This window comes from Parus major, chromosome 11 (genome assembly GCF_001522545.3).
Source record: "Parus major isolate Abel chromosome 11, Parus_major1.1, whole genome shotgun sequence".
Lineage (NCBI taxonomy): Eukaryota > Metazoa > Chordata > Aves > Passeriformes > Paridae > Parus > Parus major.
Genome location: NC_031780.1, coordinates 1,151,528 through 1,177,795, shown reverse-complemented (window position 1 = coordinate 1,177,795; position 26,268 = coordinate 1,151,528). Strand labels below are relative to the sequence as shown.

Sequence of the window (26,268 nt, the reverse complement as noted above, 5' to 3'; positions counted from 1 at the left end):
TAATCACACCATGATGGGCACCTCTGGAAAACAAGGGATTGCAGCCATATCATGTGTCACGCTGCCACTTCACTCCCCAGCCAGTGTCACTTCCTCAGGGCGGAGGCCACAACTTTCAAGAGCTCTCTGTGGAACACCCATAAATAAATAAAACCTTCAACCTGCCCCCCCAGCACTTTTACTTTCCCAATAAGTCACACCCAGGAACACTGTTGCACAACAATGGAAGCAGGAACCGGTCAAGAAACCTACAGATCCCTTCCCAAAAAGCCCAGCCTCCCTGTGTAACCCGGGCTGGGTGGCTCAGGAGTATTTCTCCATGACATAACAGCCTGGCAATAACTGCAAATGATGATCCCGTGATCTGTCTGCTTGTTTTAATGAACTAGTTCCTAAATGCAACTGTGATTTTTAAGTCTACGTTACATGTTGATATTAATCTATAAAATCACAACCCACAAGCGTGCATTTTTCAGTGTACATTACATTAGCTGATATAAATCTACAAAATCCTAACTCAAAAGTGTATTTCTTCTAAAAATGAGGATTTTTCTGGTCACAATATAGCCCCTCAGAGAACAAAATTATTCAAAAACCAAGTAGACTCAGAGAAAAAGCCCAACCAACCATTTTGCCTCTTTTCAAGCAGTTATTGACACGGTTTTCTCTAGTTCTAAACACTAAAGGAAGGAGCAAAAGGGCTATATTTGGTTGGGGGTTGCTCTCACCAAGAACTCCCATCTGTGCCAGGGTGAATAAATGGACCAAAATTACACCCAACGAACAAGTCAAGCGAGACATTTTTCAAAGCAGCCCCTGCTCAGCTCAGGTCTGTTCATTAAGGTGCTGGATTGTGCTCCAGCTTGGCTTATTAGCAGTGGAAAGGTCAGGGAAAGTGAATTAATGGAAGTGCTGCGCTCTCCAACATCTGACATGCAAGAGAGGAGCCTCCCTACCTACACTGCTCCTGAAAGGTACCTTCAAATTGAGGGCATGTAGGTGGCACCTGCCAAAAGTGCCATGTGAATAACGTTGGCAATTTAACAAATTCTAGGAAAATACAGAGAACTGTAAAAGCAGCAATTCAACCACTCAAAGCAAATGCTTGTGCTGAGATTATAGTTGAAAAAGCAGCTTTTTCACGGGGACAGGGGGAAGGATTTAAAGCTTTTTCCTGTAGGTCTCAGCAGGGTTTTGTGTCCAAAAACTCAAGGCTTGTTTGACCCACAAAGAACTCCAGGCTCACAGTTAAGCCACCTCTGCTTAACCTCTGCTGGCGGTGAAGATAGGGGTTTAAAAGTTAAATTTAGACTGTGTCACTTCAGTGCTGTCCAAGAGACCAGAACACTGCCACACAAACATTTCCTGCTCCTAAGGGCCGTGCAGACCCACCTCACACACAGGGAGGACAGAGTGGGAGCTGGGGTGTTCCCCACCTCCCCTTCCCAGGCTGGGCCACAGCAAACCCAGGCCGGCTCTGGTGAAAGGCTCGGGGCAAACCCGCACCTGGAGAGACACCCAGCTGCTTTATGGAGCTTCCAAAACCTCTGTTTTTCCAAGAGAAAGGGCTCCAGCAGAAGTCAGCAAACCCACAAAAGCCACACAACTCTGCTCCTTTAATGCTGCATTGAATCATGGAATTGTTTGGGTTGGAAGAGACCTCAAAGCTCATCTCATTCCCACCCTGGCCATGGCAGGGACACCTTCCACTGTCCCAGGTGCTCCCAGCCCAATGTCCAACCTGGCTCTGGACACTGCAGGGATCCAGGGGCAGTCACAGCTGCTCTGGGCACCTGTGCCAGGGCCTGCCCACCCTCCCAGGGAACAATTCCTTCCCAATATCCCATCCATCCCTGCCCTCTGGCAGTGGGAAGCCATTCCCTGTGTCCTGTCCCTCCATCCCCTGCCCAAAGTCCCTCTCCAGCTTTCTTGGAGTCCCTTGAGGCATTGGAAGAAGCTCTAAAGGTTTCTCCAGTGCCTCCTCTCCCACAGGCTGAACAAGCCCAGCTTTTTCAGACTATTAATTCTCCTCATACGTGGTTTCCCCTCCCACCACAGCAGCTTCTCAACCCAAAATCCAACACTTCCATACACCAGGACCCCGTGGAAAGCTCTCCTTGGCTCCACAATGACCAACACCCTAAAGAATCAACGTACACTGCACTGCCATGGGGTTATCTTCCAGCCCCTCTGACCTAAAAGGGGTAAGAATTGAAACACATGGGGGAAAAAAGACAGCAAGCTCAGAAGAACACCTCCTGCAGAGAAATATCTTCCTGGTGGAATACTGAGCTCCATTTCCCCCAGAGCAGTAAGACCTGAGAACTGTATGTGAACATGTTTAAGAGCATTAATAGAAAAACACCGAGCAGTTAAGTGAAGTCACGTTCCAGCTAAACAACGCTCCCATTATTGCAGCATCTGACTTTCTGAGGACAATTCAATCCTGGCAGCATGTATTGTAATTGCTTTTCCACTCCAGGCCTCGGCTTTACAATCGTGCCCTTCTCGGGAGGTCAGAACGCGCGGCTGCAGCTCGGAAAGCAATTCTGTTCCTCATTCATCCCTTTAATCCCACACCTGCATATTCATTAGGAACTCCCTGGAACACAACTGCCAAAGCCACCAGCAAAGCTGCTGCTTGGAGAAAGCCTTGACCCCTCTGCTTCCCCGGGAAGGTGTCGGGAACACGCGGATGGCACCAGCCGGCCGCGATGGTGCTGGGAGACACCGAAGGCCAGGACAATCCTGGCGTGGTGCAGCCACTCCTGCTGCCAACAGCAAGAGGAGCAGCAAACACCACTGCCCAGAGAAGCTGCCTCCACCCCTGCAAGCGTCTGAGTCCAGGCTGGACAGGGCTTGGAGCAGCCTGGGATAGTGGGAGGTGAGCCCATGGCAGGGGTGGAACATGATGTGCTTCAAGGTCCTTCCCAACCCAAACCAGTCCATGAGTCTGTCAAGCCTGGCTTGCTTAAAGCAAACCCTTCCAAACAGGGCTGTGCAAACACACCTGAGTTTTGGCTAAGTTTTTGTTATCCTGGTTTGAAAAGCATCCAAAAAGCCAAACACCACTTAGTCCAAAACTTGGAAGAAAACACCTTTGTCCCCAGCTATGAAATAAAACAGGCAGCCAACAGCAACCAGCCTGATTCATAATTGATGTCAGGGCTGAGCTGGGTTTTTCAGCTCCTGCAGAGCTCCCAGGAAGGAGGACAGAGCTCCTGCACACGCCAGGAAAAGGGCTCACACCTGATACACTTTAATTACCTAAGGCCACCAGGAGAGTCACCGATGCCTGCTCTGCTTTGTCTAACTGTGAAAGGCTTCTCCTGCTATTAATATTCACAGGGGAAGCTGAAATAACATCTTGTCTCCATCTGAATACTTCAAAACTATCATGGCCACACTAAACACAACAATTTTTAGGTTTTTTTCCTCCAATTCCGGGACAAAAGGCACCTATCAGCCTGGAAAAGCACCCGATGGAGCAGGGCTGGACTGCATGGAGCAACTCTCCAGCAACAGCCTTTATCGTGCTGACAACCTCATCACAAATAATCCCACTGAGCCCAGAGGTCAGCCAAGGACCCAGGGCCCCAAGGCAGGAGCCACACACTCTATTATCCACTGGGAGCCTTCTCCATAGGATTCCTGGCCATGCTAGGGGTGACCCTGATCCCCACACGGCCCCCCCGACAGGCACTGAGCCCACCCAGCTTCTGCTCAGCTCCCATTACACCAAACCACCAGCACAGCAAAAAAACCCAGCCAGAACAAGCCCCTGTCTCCAGCTCCAGCCACACCACCGGGATTTCCAGGACAGCAGCAGCCTCTCCCACCCTCTCGCACAAAACAGAGGCAAAAATCGCATTTTCCCCCCTGAATTCCACTCTACAACAGCCTGTTATTTCTGCATCTGTTAATGCTCCCAAAAAGTTGAGTCCTAACGTTGCATCCAACTGTACTCTCAGCAGATTGGGAGGTTTCTCTGCCCAAAATGAAATGTAGGTGCCATCTGTTTCAATTAGGCTAATCACAAGGAGACGTAACACTGGAAAACTTAGAGACTTTGGGTTTTTTCAAGACATTTTGAAAGCAAAGAGAAAGAAAGAGGTATTATTTAATACTCAGCAGTCAGCAGCACCAACAAGCTGCACAGTCTGCTGGGCAAACCTGTGCTAGAACTGCCCACGCAGGAAAGTTCACTTTTATTTCACTGAGGTCAGAGAAAAAGTTGCTATATTCAAAATTATCTAAAATTAAAAACACATCTCAGAACTGCAGACAACTCCCAAGATATTCTTGGTTAGTTCCTTTTATATACTCCACAGAACTTGCAATTTTTGCTTTCAAATTTCAGAAAATAAAGAAAAACTTTAAAAAGGCAAAACCAAACAGCCCAACAGAGACATAAGCACTTGTGAGGGAATAAACCAGAAATTTTGGACAGAAGCAAAGCCAATATTTACCGATTCCATAGTTGAAAGCTGTTCTTCACAGGACATATATTAAAATCCAACAGAGGTGTGTCCCAAAAACGCTGTGTAATCTGAAAAACACAGGAATTTGTTCATTAGAAAACTAAAACAAGTGAATTTTATTCACAACACGCACACTGGATTTGAGTACATGAAGGTTACCAAGTACAAACCCTTGCCTAATCCACAAATAAACTTCCTGATAACAACTCTGAACAAACAGAGGAACAAAGGAAAGAGTGGAAGCTCAGCCAAGCATCCACCTTCTTCCATAACTTTCTGATAATGTTTTCTTTTAAAAAATCACCTGTTTCAAGGTTTCTGTGACCATCTGGGTGGGCTTAGAGGAATTTTATTTACAAATGAGGGCGCGTCACCCCCCAAATCCTGAGAAGCTCATGAAGCCAGAGACAGGCAGGGCCAGAATGAGCTCCTGGCCAGGAATTCACCTTCCCAGACAAGCCCTGTGGAATCATCCATGGCATAAGCACTCTCTTTTCAAGCACACCTTTGTTCTGAACAGCAGCAGATCTACTACAAACCTCTAACTTGATTGGTTTTTTTTGACCAGCTCTCGCTGTACTTTCAAGAATGTTTTTCCAGCTCCAAATTCCCAAAGTGAAATTTCTGACGCCGGGCAGGAACCAGCAGGAGCTCTCAGCACCCAAGGCCAAGGGGAATTACATTCATTAACTGGCACACATGAAAGGGCTGGCAGATTCCAAGCCCAAAACCTGCACTCCTCAGCATTCCCAAGCTGGAGGAGCTCCGTGGGATGGTGAGGGACCCACAGGTATGGAAATCAGCCCCCTGGGAGCACTGGGACTTCCCCAGTGCCAGAGATGTTATTCTGGTCTGCTTGAACAGGTGAAAGGGTGAGCTGCCAGCTCCACATCCTGCTCGTGCCAAATTCCCCAAAATCCCAGAGTTCCATCCAATCTCTAAGCACTGCAGAGCACACCTGGGACACAGTGACCAACCCCTGCTCCAGCTACAGCGAAAAAAATCTGCATTTCCTGCCTCGCAAAGCTCGTGACAATTTTATGCTTTACAAACAACTTCTGTGATGTAGCTGGATCTGGACAGCTGCTTTCCAACAGGATGGCTCCTTCCAAAAGCCATCCAGGAGAGGCTCTGAGGCCAGCTGGGACTGATACACACAGAGGAGATCGGGAACCCTGGGAGAGCCGTGTTTGTTTTGGGAAACCTTCACTCCCCAATGAAAAGCCAAAGGGAGGATGTCCAGATGAGCAATGCAGCTGCATCCAAGGTAGAGCTGCTTCCAGCTGGGCTGAGAGAAGTCTTGGGAACGTCAGTGAAAAGGAACATGCCAAAATAAACCCCAAAACCCAGAGGGAGATGTGAAGGCTCAGGGTCCTGACACAAAGAAAGGAATCCTGCAGCAGGTAAACCTCTCCAGATGAACAAAAACTGAAGTTTTCTATCATTTTTCTTTGAGAAGAGTAAAGATACAGACACGTGGGTAACTAGTGGATATTTCCATGGCCAAGGGCCACTGAGGGATCCCCTAATGGGAACTGCAGCCCCATGGAGCATGGTGGTACTACATGCACAACACCTTTTCCAGCAGGATTCCCCAGCTCCTTTTATCCTCTTCTCCACAATAACAGTCACATCACTAATTAGCATTTCAACAGCAATAAACAGGAATAAACTGGGGGGAAAACAGCTGAACTTCCAACTACATTGTTTGGAAATGCAGCAGTGCTGCCTGCTGACAGTAGTGACTGTCACAGAATCATGGAATGGTTTGAGTTGGAAGGACCCCAAAGTTCATCCCATTCCACCCCCTCTCATGGGCCTTCCACACCTTCCACTAGCCCAGGCTGCTCCAAGCTGGCCTTGGACACTCCCAGGGATCCAGAGACAGCCACAGCTCCTCTGGGCAACAACTGTGATCAACTGTGAACAAAATTAACAAAAAGTCTACAGGAATCAGTCCCAGGACACCGATACACCATTTTCAAGGTCTATTTACAGCTGCTTGCTGGCCCACATACAGCAAATTTATTCATTCCTTGGCTCACACATAAACATACATAAAGAATCCTAACGCTGAAACAGCGACCACACGTGAGCCAAGTAATTTTCAGAACGAACATGGCACCATTTTTTAATGAAATTGTTATCAAATCACTTAGGAATGCAGCAAATACTCCAGTGGGAGATGCCCAGCACGGCCTCACTGGCTGTACGTGGTCGGGTCACTCACACAACGTTCCTGTTGCGCGGAATCCAACATTTCAATTTAAACCCAACCTCACTTCCAAAAGTCACATTATAATTAATAAACACATCTATCCATCCCATTTTCTTAGCTTTAGCTGATGAAAATGTATCACTTCACAAAGTATCATCACTGCCCTTGTCCCTCCTGGGAACCTGCAGGGCTGACCAGGGACGAGGCTCCAAGGCTGCCGAGCTGGCGGTCAGTGCACAGGAGCCATCTGCAGTGGCACACACTGCTCCTCCTGTGCCTGGAAATGGCCATACAAACACCACTCAAGTGCTCAAGGTGGCCAGATTCTGCTTTAAAACAGGTTCAGTCTTTCAAGACTTTGGATACTTTATTTTTCTGTTAACACGAAGCAACTTGGAAACTCTGGGCAAGCAGACGGTCCCACCAAAATAAATATAGAAATGTTTAAACTTCTACATTTTCCCAACCAACTCCTGATCTTAACACTGACCACGGGGTCCCTCAGCACCTCCCTGAATTAGTGATTCTTGCTGCACCCACACACAGATCAAGGACTTCATATTCAGAGCACAGCATGCAGCTCCTGCCAGCGTTCCATCGAAAAAACTGGGAATTACATAATTCAAACCTCCTTAATAAAAGGGTATCTTGTAACTTCACAGAAATTAGTATTTGAAGATGGAAAATGCTTTACAATCCCAGGCTGTGACCTGAAAAATACTGACATTAGCTACAGACTCTTCACACCAGAGCAGTTGGGATGTGGCAGCAACACCAACTGGCCCCAGCAGCGAGGTGGGAATTGCTTCCTTGAAGGGATAAACCAGTTCTGTGCAGATGCAGAGTTCCCCACAAGAGTCCCCATGAAAAATGTGTTTGAGAGTCAATGATTTCATACACCTCAGTTTCTAAATTTGATTAATAATGCAGAAAGGTTCTGCTTAAATCTCCATTTCAAAATGAAATGAGAGGAGAAGAAAGAAAGGAGAGAAGGAAAGAAGCCACTGCTGCTGTCTTATCCCAGGAAATCCAGAGGCCAATGTCCCCACAAATGTCTGCCTCACCATTACTGTCTTTTTGAGGAGAAAAAGTTGTATTTGGACACCAAGTCAGACTTGCATCAATTCAGATTTTATGGTGATCCAGAACTAAGCAGCGTAACAGGATATCAGAGATTTACATTCTGCTTTAGACCAACTTTTGAATGGAAAAAACCTCCTGGGAGTAAGACAACCTTTTTCCACAGCACTCATCTGCTTCCCTCAAAATAATTCCAGGAAGAGACAGAATTTCAATAAGGCATCTCTCTGAGGGCTCCAGTGAAAATATTCCCAGGGGAGCACCCGAGACCCACGGAGCTCCTGCTCTTGGATAAGCTCCATTACCTCCGATACAGAATCAAGGGGGAACCAGCACAGCAAATTTGGAGGGAGGGGAAATTTGGAAATGTTTTCCAATGCACTCCATAGGCACAGCTGCCTACACAGCCTGACAGAGCTTTCACCTGCTGAAATGGGGAAAAATGCTTAAAATCCCACTGTAATTCCAGAACCTGAGAAAATGGAGACTGGGGAGTGGGGGAAGAACCGATAAGCAGCAGCATTACAATCCCCACAGATGTCTTCCATAAATATCCATGGGTTCCTTCTGCTGGAATCTGGAGAAGAAAATGTGCCACCTCTAAAGGAACAGTGTAGAAATCCCTGTCTCTGGAGCTTTGCCTATCCCGTCCCACTGACAGCCAGAACAGTAGGAAAGCTTTCCTGGCCTCTCAAGGGATGGACAGCAAATAGGGATCATCAGATTTGTGGCAATTTCCCTCAGAAGCCTGGAAAAGCACCCTCAGACCACTCCATGCAGCTCAGGACTCTCTAGAAAGAGGAGGGAAAGAAGAGGTGTTGCTCTGTAGATCTGAAGTAGGATAAAGAGTTGTTTCCAAGAAATGCACATAAATTTGAGATAAATACCCTCTGCAGCCTATCAGGGGCTCCCAGCACAGCCAGGCACACACACAGAGCACGTTCCCACCCTTTTCAGAGAGATTCCCAGCACTGGGGTGAGCTCCAGGACCTGCCTTCCACTACAGTTTACAAATATTCCTGCAGCAATCACAAACCAACCCTGCTCTAACAGCAGCAGCTACCCAAGTGAAAAGCCAAAGCACAAAGAGAATTCCACTAGTCCTAAATAAAAACCCACCTTTCGGCGTGTTTGACGGTGACAAAATTGTAGCATCAAGTAAAATTTAATTAGGTGGCTTTCAGAATGAAAGTAGGTGATATATTCTTGGTCTTAAAGTTCCTTTATTTTGCCCTACAGATAAGATGTATGCTGAGATCTACAGTTTTTAAAGTTTGTGTTGTCTGTGCTACTTGATAAAAAATACAAAATAAGCTGATACTGTCCTCAAAAACACAGACACTTGTATGGGCTGAAGAGCCCAAGGTTTAATTTGTCCCACTGCAATAAGCACAAAGGGCAGGAGAGATGTGATTCCTAGGAAAATCAACTGTCCTTTAAGTGTTTTAATTGAAAGTCTGACATGGGCAGTGCAGTCCCTATGAACTGGGGGTTGGTAGAAGCCTACATTCAGGAATGATCAAACTGTTTGGAGATCTCCAGTAATTAGGGGAGGTCAGGATCTGTGCTGAAACATCACAGAATCAAGGAATGGTTTGTGTGGGAAGGGACCTCAAATTCTGTCTTGTTCCTGCCCCTGAGGCATGGACACCTTCCACTATCCCAGGCTGCTCCAAGCCCCATCCAACCTGGCCTTGGACACTTCCAGGAATGGGGATTAAGCTCTGAGATGCTGAACTTCACTGACCCAGCAAGGCAAGAAGGGTGGATGCTCTCTGGAATTAAAGACCTAATTTAAAGTGAGCTCACATCTTCTGTCACAGTTGAGGCTCCTCCTCCTTTCCATTCCTCCTAAATACTGGAGAGGTGGGACAAACACATCCTTGCCCTCCCCAGCCTGAATCCCTCCCTGTGACTTCACCACAAAATCCCACTCAGCTCCCTCAGTACCTCCTCCTAAGGGAAGCAGGAGGGTGAATGATGCCACTAGGCCACAACGAGCTCCACCTTCTTTAAAAATGAATCCACATTTCTTACTCCATGCTCAGTTTTAACACATGGAGATAATACCATTTTTCAAAAGAAAAGAGTGACAGACAGACACATTTGTCACCTTTGCAATCCCAGACATTTGCATCCGTGTAATTCCATGGCAAATTGGATACAGGTTACTATTAATACCTGAACCATTTCCTTTCCTTTCCCAATGCTGATTGGTGAAAAGGATGCAAGCATCCCATTTTAAAGCACACTAATTAGCCAAGGAGGAGTCAAGGAAGTCACTGCTCAGCCTTCAAGAACAATCTCCCTCACAGAGGGGAAAAAAACCAGCAAACATCCATGGAATGGCTTCTGGTTGGATTCTGAGCAGGCTGAATATCACCTCTCCAGCCAAGAAAACTCTCTGTGCTGACAGAAATGTTATAACCAGACACTTCAACTCAAATACAGATTTTTTAGGAACATGCAGGTGGCAGCCCCACACCCAGGTATGTAGGATCAGACACTGTTACCCAGCTGGACAATCCAGGAGGTCCCCAGAAAGCAACATGAAAAATATAATTGTAGAATGTGCTCAAGTCTACAATTCCTGAGTTACAAGTGCCTTACAACCACCTCAAATTACACAGCAAAGAAAGAGCTGAAGGGAAGCACCTCCTTGATTTCCACACAGCATCCCTCCCCTATTGTCTGGGGCCTGGCAAGTTAAGGTCAGAATAAAAAGACTCCTTAAAAATCCCACATACATTGAAAGCACCTACAGCTTCCACTGATCTTTTTTCCTTTCTATTCTAAGCCCTGAACAGGTTTAAGTAGCAGTTGTCATCATTAAAGAAGCTGCTCCCCTCCCACTTTCCATTCTCCCGAGAAAGGAGCATCCTGGCAGCAGCAGGCACAGGTAAGGAAGGAGCAGCTGCTGTCTCGCTCAGGGTACAGAAATCCAGCCTGGAAAAGGGTGTGAGGAGGGCACAGGCCACCCCAGGCACACAGGATCAGAGAGCATTGCTGAATAATGAAATAAGGAAATACAGTAATAATGCTAAAATGAGGAAGTCAAATATCAGTCTGTGCCCGTTGAGCTGCCCCAAACGCTCAGAGGGGCTCGAGGGATGCAGGTCCTGCCCCTGCTTCTCTCTGGGGCCACTCCAGAGCTTGTCCATAAATCAGCAGAAAACTCCTGCTGTTCCTGTGCCCAGGAGGGACCCCGAACCCACACCCCAGAACAACCACAGCCCCCCGGAGAAAGGGCACGGCCCTCCCTTCCAGCACGGCCCAGCCAAACAAACCGCACAGGGGGGGGCAAGGAAAACGCTCAGAGGACAAAAGGACGGAGTCAGGATTAAAGCCAGTCCTTGATCCCCGGCCAAATGGCCGACCCATAAACCCACGCAACTTCCAGAGCCAATTTAAAATCCTGAGTGTGGTATACTTTAGGTTATAAAATCATATTTAGACACACATTTTGAAGTGTTCTTTGCTCTGCTGGTGGCTAAAAACAATTCCTTTGTCATCAAATCTTGCTTCAGCAAGCTGACGTGACGTTTTTAACTCAGGAAATAAGATAATTATGGTTCAAGGTAAACAACTACAACTGTGCATCATAAACAGTTTCTAATTTTAAGCCCGAGTCCTTCTAATGCCATCCATATTTTAAAGACAGTTTCCTTACAAATGGTTTAGGCTGTCTGAGCAGCTTGTGACAGAGCCTGTGCTAATGAGCAGCAGCAGAAGCAGCACATCCAAGGAAAACAGAGGCTGGTGGAGCAGGTGAGCTCCTGTGTCAACATCATGGGATGGTTTGGGTTGGAAGGGACCTCAAAGCCCATCCAGTGCCACTCCCTGCCATGGCAGGGACACCTTCCACTGGCCCAGACTGTGCCAGCCCCATCCAGCCTGCCCTTGGACGCTTCCAAGGATCCAGGAGCAGCCACAGCTTCTCTGGACACCTGTGCCAGAGCCTGCCCACCCTCACAGCCAAAAATTTACTCCTAATATCTAATCTGAATCTTTCCTTCTTTCAGTTTGAAGCCAGTCCTCCCTGTTCTGCCACTCCAGGCCCTTGTCCAAACTCCCTCTCCAGCTCTCCTGGAGCCCCTTTAGCACTGGAAGGGGTTCTAAGCTCTGCCCAGAACCTTCTCTTCTCCAGGCTGAACAAGCCCAGCTCTCCCAGCCTGTCAAGGTAAGCCAAACATCAAAGGAGGAAAATACACTCTGAATCTTAAATAGCTGGAGAGGCAAAAGCTGCATGTCTTGGAACACGGAGAAAACAAAGCGCTGAGACCGGAGCTACACACGCTTACGCAACCCTCGCTGCAAGTCATCCTGGATCCCAGACCTCAAACGCCCCACTGGCACAAACAGCAGCAATTCAAGTTGGAACTCGTGAAGAGAATCAGCCACTGAGCTGTTCATCACCAGGCAGAAATGGCAGCTCCAGCCCCTCAGCGCTGTGTCTAAAGCGGCCCTCGCGCTTCTGCCGCCCTAAAATATTCCGCAAGTTCCCTGGGAACAAGGGCTGGCAGGAAAGAGCAGCATCCTGGCTGCAGGAGCACACGGTGTGAGCGTGGCTGGAGCTCCAGGCAGGGCACGAGCTGTGTCTGCCCTGGGGATGAATCACTGCGCTCAGAGGTACCAATGACTCCAGCAGTGCTCGGAGGTGTTAGCCTGGCAGGCTGTCATTCCTCCTCATCCCGGGAAAACGTGCTAAATTACAGCCAAACGAGCCCAGCTGAATGGGGGACACACAGCATTCTTACAGAGCTGTGCTGGAAGAGCCAGGAGCGGCCAGGAGCATCCCAGAAGCCAGCGGTGGGAACGCTCCTGCGGGATGCAGAGCATTCACGTGGTGGAGCCAGCAAAGCCTGGGAGAGCTCGCTCCTCCAAAACTTTTCCTCACTGAACAATTCCAAAGCACCCCACCCCACTGCTGCTATTGTTGTCAGAGAGGGAATTCCAACCAGAACAATGATTTCCACGACATTTTTCCATTGGAAGGAGAAAACTGGTAACGCTGCACAGCAAAAATAAAATTTCCACAGCAGTTCATCCAGCACCACACATCTCCTTCCTAAAGGGAACAGATTAACGTGCCTGGAGTCTGCTGTGCAGCATGGATGTATTTTTAGCTCCAAGGATCCGAAGGCAGCGATGTGGTGGAAGCCTCCCAGGCTGGAGTTAGCCATGGGAGGTTCATCTCTCCGCACCCTGGAGAGGGCAGCTCATTAAGAGGCTGCTCAGAGCAGAAGGAAACAATTCACCCATTCCCTGAAGAAATCCCTCTTCCCACGACTGCACACAAGGCAGCTCCTCTAAACCCCCCACCCCCCCCATAGCTCATCCCAATCTGCACCATTTTTGGGGAACAGCAGGGCATTAAAAGCGCTCTTTGCTCCCAGATCTTTGGCACAATTAACAGAGATAAATGCAAAGCTGTGCTCATGGCACAACATGGCATGGATGAGGGGCTCAAAGTCAACCCAGATGTCCACAGGACTGAAAAGAGCAGAACAGTTTGGCTTTGTAATGTTTCATCTGCAACTAACACTTTTCTATGAGTACTGGTAAAGCAGCATTAGCTGCTGTCTGAACCCAAGTGAGCGACCCTGAAAAATATCATGGAATGGTTTGGAAGGGATCCTAAAGCTCACCCAGTTCTACCCCCTGCCATGGGCAGGGACTCCTTCCACTATCCCAGGTTGTTCCAAGCGCTGTCCAGCCTGGGCTTGGACTCTTCCAGGGATCCAGGGGCAGCCACAGCTGCTCTGGGCACCTGTGCCAGGGCCTGCCCACCCTCACAGGGAAGGATTTCTCCCTGATATCCCATCTGTCCCTGCCCTCTGACAGCATGAAGCCATCCCCCTTGTCCTGACACTCCTATTCCTGATGAAGAGTCTCCTCAAATCGAAGCTTCCAAGGCAGCCAAACACCTCAATGGCCACCAAAGCCTCTCTGCTCTCCTGGCTGCCATGAGCCAATGTTTAACCCAATTATCAGGTGCAGGAGTCCACTCCCAGGTCACTAAAGGTGACTTAGCCACATTAGCACCTACAACAATGCCATTCATCACCAACCCTTCAGGGACACACCTTTGGGAAAAACACCTGGCAGGTGTGCAGGGATCACAGCCTCAGATCCGGGAGTCCAAAAAATGGAATAAAATGTAAGCAAGTCTATGAATTAGAGAGTAATCAATAGTTAGAGAGTTTATTATTTCCTAAATTGACACATATTCTGGCTGTCCCATCCAAGAGCTCAGAGATGGCACTGCCTGGATGCAGATGGCCTCAGCTACCCACCTGCAGAGGAGCATTTGGGAATCCCAAATGTGTCACTGGAGAACACAAATGCTCAATTCTGAGTGTTCATGGCACAACAGACAGAAAAGAGAGCAAAAATAAAAATAAAGGAAAAGTGCAAGAAGTCTACACAAGACCTAAAAGTTCTGAGTAGAGCCAAGGCATTTTTCAGACTTTTATTAAAATTAGACTGGCCTCAGTCTGTGAACCACAGTGAAAGACACAGAAATGCAGAGGGGACCTGGGTCACCTCTACAACCAAGGCTCCTCCACACCCACAGCACGCACCAAACTGAGCTTACACACCTCAGAAACCAGCTCGTTTGTAACACTCACAGCATCCACCAAAGGCAGAGCTACTAAAATCTGCTGTGTAGGTCTAGGAAAATAAAGCTTTGCTCCAGCCCTGCCTCCCCTCCTGAGCCCTTCCTCCTCCAAACGCCTGAAATAGGATGTTACGCTACTTGTTTATACGCCATTACAGAAAAACATGCTGGGTTTCTTCATCCTGAGTTACAGAACAAAATGTTACCCAATTCCTCCTGTAAAGAACCAAGAAATAACTGTGAGACCATATGCATGGGGAAGCATCCACGTGCTGGAGTAATCCGGCCTTACGTAACCGGCCATGGGCGTCTGACCACAACCAGCAGCAGAGGAAGGGCCAAACCAACTTCCCTTTAAAACCCACCCAGAAATTCATTTTGAGGGGTGTGATTCAGGAGACAAATGCAACTCGATGTCTCTAAGTTACAATTTGAGGTTTCTGCCATCGAAGTACCCAGAGCAAAGAATCCTGGGGGGTTGATGTTCTCTCCTTGAGCTCATCCCTGCATTAACCAAAAATGAATCATTTGTTAATTGGCGAGTTCATTTAGAACACATGGCACCATGATTCTTATCTCAGTAGTTAGAAGGCAGATCCTTCCAAGGATCCAACAAGCCACAGACAAAAAGGCAGAGATCAGCATCCTAAAACATCAGGAATCTGAGCGCTGATAATCCTGGAGATCACAGAGGAGTTTAGTTTGGAAAAGCCTCGGAGGTCATCAAGCCCAGCACTGCCAATGCCATCACTAAACCAAGGGTCACATCTACACATTTTCTAGCACCTCCAGAGCGAGGGGGCTCCCCCTGGAGCTTCTTCTTCCCCAGGCTGAGCCCCCCAAGCTCCCTCAGCCCCTCCTGATGCTCCAGACCCTGCCCCACATCCCTTCCCTTCTCTGGGCAAGCTGCGTGGGCTCAGCTCACACAGACACAGACAAGGCAGCCAAAACCAAGAGGTGCAAAACAGCCCCAAAATCCACAGGTAATGAATTTAGTGAAATCCATCTCTGTCCCCTTTCTATTTGCTGGCAGCCAAAAGGAAACACAAAAGCACAGACACATTATTATGAAAAGCAAGTCAACTTCTCGTGCGGGGATAAGGATAACAAATGTTTCACTGCTCTGTTTCAAACGTTTCAGATCTTAAACTGAATCCAGGAAAGAATATTACCAGTTAAGCCATTATAGCAAATGAAATGAAAATTGAAAATCAAGTCTACCCGACATTAAATTTAAATAAATATATCTCAATTCCAGGATCGTAATACATAGTTCTCATGACAAAAAAACTTCTGGAGAAGAGAAAAACACCCTTGGTAACTCTGAATATTAAGCCATGGTACCACAGGCATCTCGCAGTTTATCTAAATAAAGTGTCTCCTGCAAAGAGCCCTGGTTCCTCCAGTGCAGGCTGCAGTGTGATTAACAGAGGTCCATTAGAGAGGCAATCCATAACCTGGCTCCTGTGAGGAGTCCCTGCCACATCCGTCTGAGTTTCCATGGCAACCAGGCAGGAAAATATAAAGCAAATTACAGTTAAATGAAAATTATTCTCCATGACAATATATGTTAATGCGGGAACATTTGCAAGGCCATTCCAGATAAAATGTTTACATTCACACATGTGTCTAGAAAAATAAATAAAAGGCAGCTGGAGCAGCTAATGGATCACCCAAAGGGAAGGATCAGAGTCTTTTTCTGCCCCCCTTAAGTTTTAGTCTGTTCATAAGAATATAATTCTTTAAGCTGAGAGAATGGGAAATGACCCACCTCAGCCAAGGTATTTGCCCACTTCCAAGGAGAAACATACTTTAAAGAACAGGTTTTCAGAAGATCTAAAATACACATTTCTGAATGTTATAAACCTTTATTTTTCCTGGCTGCAAACAAAGATCACATTTATGCCTCCCCATCCCAACAGAAAATGGTTGAAGCGAGAGGTTAAGTTTATATTTAGAGAGATCTGACTGAAACTGGAATAGTGACTTATTTTAATCAGCTATAACTCACTGAGAACTGGAAGGTGTTTTATACCACAGAATTTGGGGTGGTTCTCCACAGCTGGGAGAATTTTATACCCCACCAGGGCTTAGAGACAGCACAGGCCACTGAAATACTTTTAGAAAAGCCCACAACTAAGGCTGTAAAAGCTGATCATACTCTCCCACCATCACCACTTAGCCTAAATAGTCCTTTTTTAGGGAATGTATCTCAGTTTAGGGAATACATCTTCTGGAGCATGAGGGAAGTTAATTGGAATGAGGCTCGTCAAGATGCAGCCACTTCGTTATTTTTTTAACTCCCTTGGCTTGTACCCCAAAGAAAAGCCCAGAGAAAGGAAGGAGGTTATAAACTGACTCACAGTCTCTGCCACGTTTTCAGAAGGGTCTAAAATACTGCCCTGGAAAACAGCCCCCCCTCAGCCGCCTTCCACGGCCGCCCTGCCAAGTTCCTTTCCCATGGAAATGCTCTGCCTGTTCTGCGAGTAACACAGGTGCAGGTTTCTTAGGAAGCCCCAGAAAGAGCACAAGGCACTTTTTGAAGGCGTTTGGGAGAGCTGGGAGCACAGAGCAGGGCATTCACTGCGCTGGCACATCTGAGCTCGCTCCGTGCACGCTCCCACTGACCTCTGCATCTGCCTCCTGCCTCTGCCTACGGAACAATGCTTGGATCATGAGGATCGTAACTTTTTATGACAGTGGGAAAACTGCAATCTTCTCCACGAGTTCACTCCACCCTGCACATAAAACTGCTCATAGGTTCAACCATAAAGCAAACTCCCTCCTTTGAAGTTCCACTCGGAGCCCTGCGCACGTTGTAAAGCCGAGCTGGAAGAACGCAGCGCATTAAGGTTTTACATAACCACCCTCGTGGAAAGCATCGCTCCCGAATCAGCCACAGCCACTGCTGACAAAAGCAAGTCAGTTCAGAGAGTATCTGGGTAACAAAACTCCTCACAGGTGAGCTCAGGTTACCCACAAACACCAAAGTCACACACCACCCAATGTATTCCAGCCCCGCTCCAGTTTCCCCGAGGATCAGCTTCCTGCCGAGCCTCGGTGCTCCCATCATCACTTCAGCTCCACGGCCCCCTCCACCTTTCCCTCCTTAGGATATGCAGGCAGAGGAGGGTTGGAAGCTCTGGAGACCATCCAGTGCCACCCCCTGCCAAGGCACAGTCACCTGGAGCAGGTGACACAGGAACACATCCATGGCTTTGGAATGGTTCCAGAGGGGGACACCCCACACCCTCCCTGGGTGGGAGCTCTGCCACCCTCCACAGAAAGTTCTTCCTCGTGTTGAGGTGGAACTTCTTGTGCTTTAGTTTATGTATCTCCATACAATGCTCAGAATGTGACTATAAACAGCCTAAAAAACAAAACCTAACCCCTGCCAATGCAACCCCAGCAGCAGTTGCTAGGATCCTCTGCAAACCTCACTAATTGCTGGGATTGGGTTTCCAGGGAAGCTCCTTGCTGCAGCAGTGGAGAGGCTGAATGCTGTTTTCACAAAAGAACTTGTAAAACCCCAGGCTGCATGTCTGCAACAGCCAGGATTTATATTCCAAGCACAAATCAGATTATGCTGCACACACCGTGCTCCCAGGGCTCTGAGCAGGTGGATCCCACCAGGATGAGCAGCCTTCCTGGACGCCCAGGCTCCAGGACCAGGTTCCCTGCTCTCCCTGATGGGCTCCACATCCCTTTGAGGACGCCTGACTGTGTCAGATGCCTGTTAGAATAGTCATTTTCTCTGTAAACACAAGCAAATGCATGCTAACATGGAGTGAGATTCCAGGGAAAACCAGGCAGCCTGCAGCTTTCCTGCAGGGAAAAGGGCAGAGATTCAGGGACACCAGGCTGCTGGGCAGCACTCCCACTACCAGTAACCTCATGGGAGAGAGCCCCACTCACAAATACAGGATAAATCCACAAAAGAGAGACTCCAAGAGCAGATCCAAGCAAGGACAGCAAGGCAGATGCGGGAGAGGGAAGGAGCTGCTCCCTGTGAGCACAGGGCACAGCACCCCAAACATCCCTGCCAGCGTTCCCCACGCCCCAGGAGCCTTCACCTCAACACACCCACAACTTCACTCCTCTCCCAAGCACTTCCCCCCCACCATGCAAAAACAAGGTCCAGCTCTCCCGAGGGAGAGGAAGACGCAGGAACAATTCAGAGAGAAGGAGAAAGGCAGGAACAGACAGGAGGGGACCTCAAAAGGCAGACAGGCTAAAATTAGAGACAAGAATCTTGGATGGGGAGGACCAAGGCAAGAGTAGAACCTCCATCAGATGGGGCTCCTGGGAAAGGGGAGGGATGGACAGGAGGGAGACAAAACTTTCCTGGTGGGTGAAGCAGGGGAAGCTCACAGACAGAACACACTGCAGGAGGAAATTAAATGCAGCATTTTAAGACTACAGCCTCCAGCTCCCCAGCCAAGGAGCTCTACTCAGCACACCGGGAAAGAGCCATGAATCTGACTTCTTGTCTGATCCCTTCCCCCCTGGACTAACTCCGAGGAACTTGTCTCTCACCACAGAACCAGTTTAACACCTCAGTGCCAGTGCTGATCACAGGGGAAGAGAACTGAATTCACCATGGAGCAGCTGAGTAACACAGGGCACCTCTGATCTCCTGGGAGAGCCAGAAACCTTCCAGGCTGCTGGGAAAATGAGGAACAGAGAGCCCAGAGCCAGGAGAGCTGCCACGCAGGACCCCAGCATGTGCCAGGACAGGCCACGGCGAGGAGGGAAACCAGAGCAGCCACCAGCCAGCCTAATTCCCAAACCCAACAAATTCCCCATATGTAGGGACAAGAAACCACACGAATAAAAAAGATCAACATTCAAGGAGAACAGGTTTTCATCTTCAAACCCGTGCACTCGACCCTTGGGCTGCTGAGAAAGGTGAAGTTTCACACACTAAATCCCTGAACTCGCTCGTTACAGCCCAGCTTGGATAAATGGATCTGCCTGTGCCGAGCTGCAAGATGAAACCACGGAGACAGCTCGGGGTGGGCAGCGGCCAAGCGCCGTAACCGGAGCGCCCGGTGGTATTTAACCCCCCAGAGCACAGGCAGGAGCAGGATGTTTGTGTCCCCCCCACACACACACCCCTTCCCCGCATTACCTACATCTCTTCCCAGCACTGCCACGGCTAATCTCATCCATCCAAAGATATATGGATATATTTATAGACAGGCTTACATCTCCAGCACATCCAAGGCCTGACGCAACCGCGGAGCGCCGGTCGGTGCTGTTACCACAACGCTGACATTTCACAATCTGCCACAGCCATCCTCCTGCAGAACGTGGAAAACACCAGCCCCGGAGTGTAAAGTCTATCCCAAAGTGCTTTCCATGGGATACAGTCACTGCCACAGTCAGCAGGATCTCAGCCCCGCCACCTCCTCCCTGGAGCAGCTATCAGGAGACCATTCCCAAAGGGGAACTTCTTGGAACTTTATCTTGGCTCCTCCTGGACCTAACCAGCCTGCAGAAACCCAGCCACTTACCAGTCATTTGGAGCTCCTGGTACAACTTGTTTACACAGCACAGGTCACAGGATCGGCTGGAAGGTGTAAGCAGGATATAGTTTTTATGGCTCTGAACTCCTGCCCAGATAAGCCGATAAGGCCCTGGCTGGGGGCGGGGAGCACTTTCATGTGTGCATGATTTGAAAGGAAGAGGCACCATGAACTGCAGCTAAGCAGTTGGTGCTTAATAATGAAGCTTCCATTCACCTCTAAAGCTATTTAATGCCTATTTTTTTTTTTTTTTTTTGGAGTTCCTAATTACACATCCTTTCATTTCACATCCCGATATTGAGGGCAGTGCCGTATTTCCAAGCCCAGCCTCTGGCTGCTGAGCCTTCAGGGACACACTGCCTTCGGATTGTGGTGAATTTTTTAGAGGGTAACATCTCCCTTCATGACTCTCTGATTCTTCCCCATGCCTGTGACACAGTTTTAGCAGCTTTATGCTGTTCTAAAGGTAAATTATTCTAGACCTTTTCTATCCTGCAAAGCTGTCAGTCTCTTGAAAATAATTACAGAGCCAGCTCCCTCCAGCCTTTGCTTCCCAAGCCTGGAACCAGCCCATCGTGACAGCCCATGGACCCAAAGCCCATCACCCAAACAAGCACCACCTTAACATTGCTCTCACAGCAAATCCAACACAGCACAAGAGGAAAGGACGTGCCTTCTCCCTGGAAAAACACCCATCCCCTCACACACAGCTGCTTTTACACATACTACAAAGTTTTCTCCCCTTTCCATTCTCCAAGTCCGGAAATTTCATTACATGGCACTTCAGCCACATACAAACCCAGCACCAGCACAGACACACTCACACCTAACAGCAAAATAAATATTTCAGTGTTTCCACAAGATATCCAGTGTTGCAACCCTTGGTTTCCAAATCCAAACGCAACATACAATCAATACCCTGCTCCTGCCACTGCAGTAATTCACAGCAGAAGGTTTATTTTAAAAACACTCATCGGATAAGTTTGGTTTTCTTCGAGACAGGGGAAGAAAGGCTGCCTCCAGATTTGGAGAGGATAAATAATTCAATGCCTGAATGCCAAGGGCAGTGTGCACACATCCATATGGCAGGGACAATGCAGACAGTAATATATGCTGCACATCACCACCCTGACAGTGCCTTCAACCCTGACCTAGAAAAAAACATCACTTTCTTCTGACTCCAGCAGCCAGTTCCCTCCCCGGCGCTGCCACCCGCCCGCCGTGGGGTTACCGTGAGGAAGTGTCTCCCAATCCCTCGGCCTTCCCAGGCTGCAAATCCAGCCTCTGCTCACAGCAGCCACACGGCAACGAGCCACACGCCTTACCCGCGCGGAGACCGGGGATTCAGCTGCGCTCTCTGGGAGCTCACGCTTTCCCAGCCAGCGCTGAGAGGGGCAGGAAAAGCCAGGATGGTTTCTCAGACGTGAGGTCTGGCCAGACACCGGCAGGGCCCCAAGGGAGGAGGAGCAGAGGGAGCGGGGAGGCTGCTGAGCACGGGGCTCCCGTGGGAGTTCCAGGGACAGGGGACCCCATGGATCACCCTGGATAGACACATGACCACAGAGATCCCACTGGGTGTACACACAACCACGTTGGATGGACACGGGACCAAACAGACCTTGTTGGACAAAGGACCACAAAGACCCCACTGGACAAACACAGAACCAAATCCATCACGTTGGATGGACACAGGACCACAAAGGTCCCACTGGATGGGGACAAGACCACGTAGGTCATGTAGGATGGACACAAGATCATTTAAATCATGATGGATGGGCACAGGACCATGTAGATCCCGTTGGATGGACACAGAAGACCACCTCTTCCCCCACAGAAGAGAGAAAGGGCTGCTCACCAGAGAAACCATCCCTCCTATCCTCCACAGCCCTCATGGACATCAAGCCACACTTCAATTCACACTCCCAGAATTAACCATCACACATCACCCTGCCCCACTGTCCTGCTTTGGTGATTTGATAATTTCACTATATCCTACAACTTAAAACATTAGAACCAAGACGAAGAATTCTGGAGCCCAAAATACCTGATATAATTAACTGCACCTTCTAACATGATTATTTCCTTTCCTGACCCCAATTATTCCTTCAGTTTATTAGAGAGAACCCAAATACAGAGCAACATTAACACCCCAAAGAGTCACATAAATAGAGAAAGAGTCTGAGGGCACCATTACAAACAGACTTAATGGAACTCCAAGATTGGAAATGGATCTTGAAAGCTGTCAGATCAAAGCAAGATCTTTCTTGTGTAAGGACTGCATTACCCTCAGAGCCACAGAGCTAATACCATCTATAAAAATATTTTGCTCAAATAAGTGAAGAACAGCAGCGTTTCATCTGTCAAAAGGTGCGAGGCTTTTATGGGATTAGCCATTCCACATGCAGCATAAAAATTAGAGCAGATTTTTAAAAGCCCCCAGCTCAGCTGACAGAGACTCCACAGCCCGACGTGCACCCTCTTTCTTCATATGCGCTCCACACCGAGCAGATTTTTCACTGTTATTAGCATTTAAGCTTCTTTTTACTTTTTTTTCCCCCATACTCTCGTAGAAGATTACAAATTGGCATCACCCATAAGCAGCCTCAGCTGAAGCACCGCCACCCAGACTCAGAGAAATTAAGATTTTTAAATACCCAACAGTCGCCTGAGAAAAACACACCAGAAAACACCAGTTCTCACAGAGGAAAGCTTAAAAAGTGGAGTAGAATGTGCTCAAAACCAGCCTCCAGACCACGGGCGCTGACAGCTTCCCACCCCCCTTCCCAGCAGGATTCCAAAGGCAGCGTTTTGCCCAGATTTTAAGGCTGCACAAACCTGCTTAGGACGCTAGTGATTTCAAATAATTGCCTACACAAGCTTTCCCTTAACATTGATGGGAGTATTTTTTATGGCCGTGCATCGGTGGCACACAAATTACGTAACACTTGGCTGAGAACCTTCCGAAAAAGCAGCTCTGTGCCGCTAATCCCTCACGCAGGAAGGAGGAAAATATTTAAAAGCTGCATACAAATCATTCCTGTGAGTGTCGTGCAGACTGGTTTAAATTAGATGGGGTAAAAATATATGTGAGCTGATCACGAAACACTGGAATCTTTGCTATGGAGACACCGGTTCCTCTCTGCAGCCTTTTACAACCGAAATACAGGGAATTCTCCCCGGCGATGGAGGGAGCACACAAGCACCTTTACTAGAGCTCATCAAGGAAATAGGAGGAGAATAACAACCCCCATGTAAATATTTTCCAGTATTATTTGCTTTGCTGTACTGAAAAGCAGCAGTACCTGCCACTACTTGCTCTGGGTCTACCACCATTAAATCTTAATACCCAGGAGGAATTTCAATCCGTAAGGCAACTGCTGAGCCTGAAATTCAGGTACAGGGCAGGAAGAGGGGCAGACCTCCTCAGAAAGCCGTCACTCCATAATTTTACAAAATGTAATTAACCAGCTCCAGCCCTGTGCCTTTCCTTCCCTCGGAGAAGGATTTCTTCACCGAGTAATTAGCCTGTCCCAGTTAAGACTCAAGTCACCACACAACATATTTTCCCCAAAACAAAGCCACATGCGCTATTTTAAAAAAATCTTGCCATTTCCTCACAGCCACTTAAATCTCTTCCCAGCTTTTGGCTTAGTCACTGCCTGGATCTAAAACTCACTGAAACCAACCGACCACTGTGGGAGCCACTAAAACCCTGGGTTTATTCCCACACTGGAGACACTTCATCATTCCAGAGCACTGCCTCCTTTTAATGTATAGAAAAGCTGGAGGTAAGGAGAAAAAAAAAAAAACCTCTTAGTACTTCAAACACATGTCCAAAAGCCACAACATAAAGACAAAGAGGACAGATTAAACGCTGTAAAGACACACTCGTCAGGAACCTTCCTTTGAAGTATCTGCAGGAAACACTGTCATCACACAGCCATGTTACAATTACACAGTTAAAATAATCAGCACCAGTTGTAAGCAGCCCATCTGGTTCCCTGGAAAGGGAACACTGCTGGTACAGTATTGATTAACACGACGAGTCTCACTGACCCCAGAGAAATGCATTTGTCTGCTCTGCTGAGCAGCGGAAGAACGCGGCACGACGCCACGCCACGCTTTGTTCACGAGCGTTTGGGGGGACCGAGTCCACTAAAACACGAGTGGAAAATAAAATCATCTTATCAGGTTGCCTGCCACACACGAAGGAAGAAATTAAGCCGAAGGGGTTTTTGCTCTGGGGCTTTTTCTAAAGATTTCCTCCCCCATCCAAACCCAACCCTCAAACTGGACAATCTGCAGGTTTAAGTCTGAGAAAATGCTGTTGCAACATCATAAAAACAAAAAGCTGCCAATGGGGGAAAAAAAAAAAAAAAACCAGCTCACTCTGAGCCCTGCTTTTTTATGAAATGGAGACACAGACAAGAGACAAGAGTTCATTCCTAAAAGCAGAAGCAGAACTGAACAGCAAAACCAAGTGTGGAACACGAAACGCAACATCTCCAGCTTCCAGCCAGTGCCGACATGGCCGGGGCTCCTCGGCCACTATTTACAACAGGAATGAGGCAAAAAAGCCTCGGGAACCGAGGGCTCGCCGTGCTCCAAGCCCAGCGTGTTGTTCGCTGCGAGTTTGGCAAAGCAAGCCCTCGCACTGAGTCAGACAGCCCGGGGTGCCACAAGCCCCGGCCGGCCCGGACGGGCTCCCGGCACAGCCCCACGATGTGCCCCGGCAGGTCGGATCCCTCCCGCAGCACCGGCGAGTTCTCCTGCTTGGAAAGCGCTGAGCTCCACAAACCCCCCCCGAGGCAGGAACCGAGGCCTGGAGCGGCTGACACGGAGCCCCGGAGCCCTCGGAGCCAGGCCCGGCCGTGCCCAGCGCTTCCCACCCAGAGAAAACAGGTCACGGAGCTCTGCGAGCGAACGCCGTGCCCAGAGCTTCCCCGCCGAGGCGCAGGGCTCGCTCCACATCCCCTTCCAAACCCCTCCACAGCCACCTCCGACTGCTCCAACCTGCCAGGAAATCCAGCCTGTGGAAACGCCAACTTTTCCCGTTTTTAAGCTAATCAAGTTAAATACTGAGCTCCTGGCAGGGCACGCACAAAGAATGTATCGATGCCGTTGGGAAACATGTGAGAGTTAATCTCCTTTTCCCTCTCCATGACTCCGTGGAGTGGTTTTCCCCCCACAGAAAAAGGAAATAATTGGAGTCATTACATAAAAATGTTCCATTTTATGAACAAAACAAAGAAAGGAGAAACTCCAAGTTCCTTAAATTTATATATATTTCAGGAAAGCACACAACCACTGCAAGGCAGTACAGATGTTTCCACCTAAAGATCTTTGCCTACAGAGAGGGTAAAAATGGTGTGTATACCCCATTTCAGAAGCCATCTCAGCAGGGAATTTTGCTTCAAGAGCTGCCTGGAATTCACTCTCTGCCTATAGAGCCATGTCCCCAGTGGTGAGAGAGCACTTTGTGTACAAAACCAGGAGGGGGGAGGAACCCTTTCCTGCAACTGGATATCAAAACAGATCCCCAAGCCCGGAGCAGAAGCCAAGCCGTAAACACACGGCCCCTGTGCCTCAATGAAGAGCCCGTTCTGAGCCGCACACCCCGGACAGCTGCTCCCTCTGGGAAAGGGCAGAGGGCACCGAGGGCTCGGCTCATCCCGGCTCCCTCCGAGGTCATTTGCCTTTCTAAACATGAATCCATCCCCGGCCTGGGGGAGGCTCGTCCTGGGCTGCAGCTGTTTGGGCTTGGGAGGCTTTTTCTTCCCCCCACCCCCTTCCTTTCTGCTAAGGGGCAAAGGTGTCGAGCAGCCCCTCCCCGGCACACAAAGGCTCCTCGGAGGACAGAAACACGGAGCGATTTAAAGATTAAACTGAGAAATAAATAAAAGCCGCTGGGCTGGGGCCGGCTGGGCTCGGTGCGGCCCCGGCCCTGCGCACACACACGCAGGGCTAACGCCTACCCGGGGATGATGAAATGGGAAACGGAAATTACCATTTCAGACAACTTTTGGTATTGTTCCTCCCAGCGCAGAGCTCACCCCAAAACGCAATTCCCCCCCACTTCCCCGCACCCCTGCGAAAAAAACATCCCCACCCCAAAAATCGGGGTCCGGAGAGCGGAAGGGGGGGACCCGGGCTGCGGGCTCGACACGGAGCTCCGAGTTCCTCCCACGGCTCCCCACGAGCCTGCGCACCCCAAAACACCGAGCAGCCCCGGGCTCTCTCTCTGCGGCCCTCCAAACCACCACCCCCAAGCCATCCTCCCTCTCTCGGCAGCCCCTTCCCACCCCCTGCCCCCTCCGGGTGCCCCCCGGCAGCCCCCAA

At 48.8% G+C, this 26,268-nt stretch overlaps 1 protein-coding gene across 3 annotated transcripts in view; it reads right to left on the bottom strand.

The window, feature by feature from the left end:
• The window catches only part of ANKRD11 (ankyrin repeat domain 11), a 121,769-nt gene extending 101,756 nt beyond the window's left edge, over window positions 1–20,013 (bottom strand). Inside the window, exons 1-2 of one of the 3 annotated variants that reach the window (XM_015639873.3) lie at window positions 19,918–20,013; window positions 4,470–4,549 (exon numbers count right to left, since the gene is read on the bottom strand). The gene's annotated coding sequence lies outside the window, so the exon portion shown is untranslated. Of the gene's footprint in view, window positions 1–4,469; window positions 4,550–19,532; window positions 19,552–19,609; window positions 19,822–19,917 lie in introns of those variants that run through there. The other 2 variants (XM_015639872.3, XM_033517306.1) reach the window with 2 other exon arrangements.
• Window positions 20,014–26,268: the final 6,255 nt, after the last annotated feature.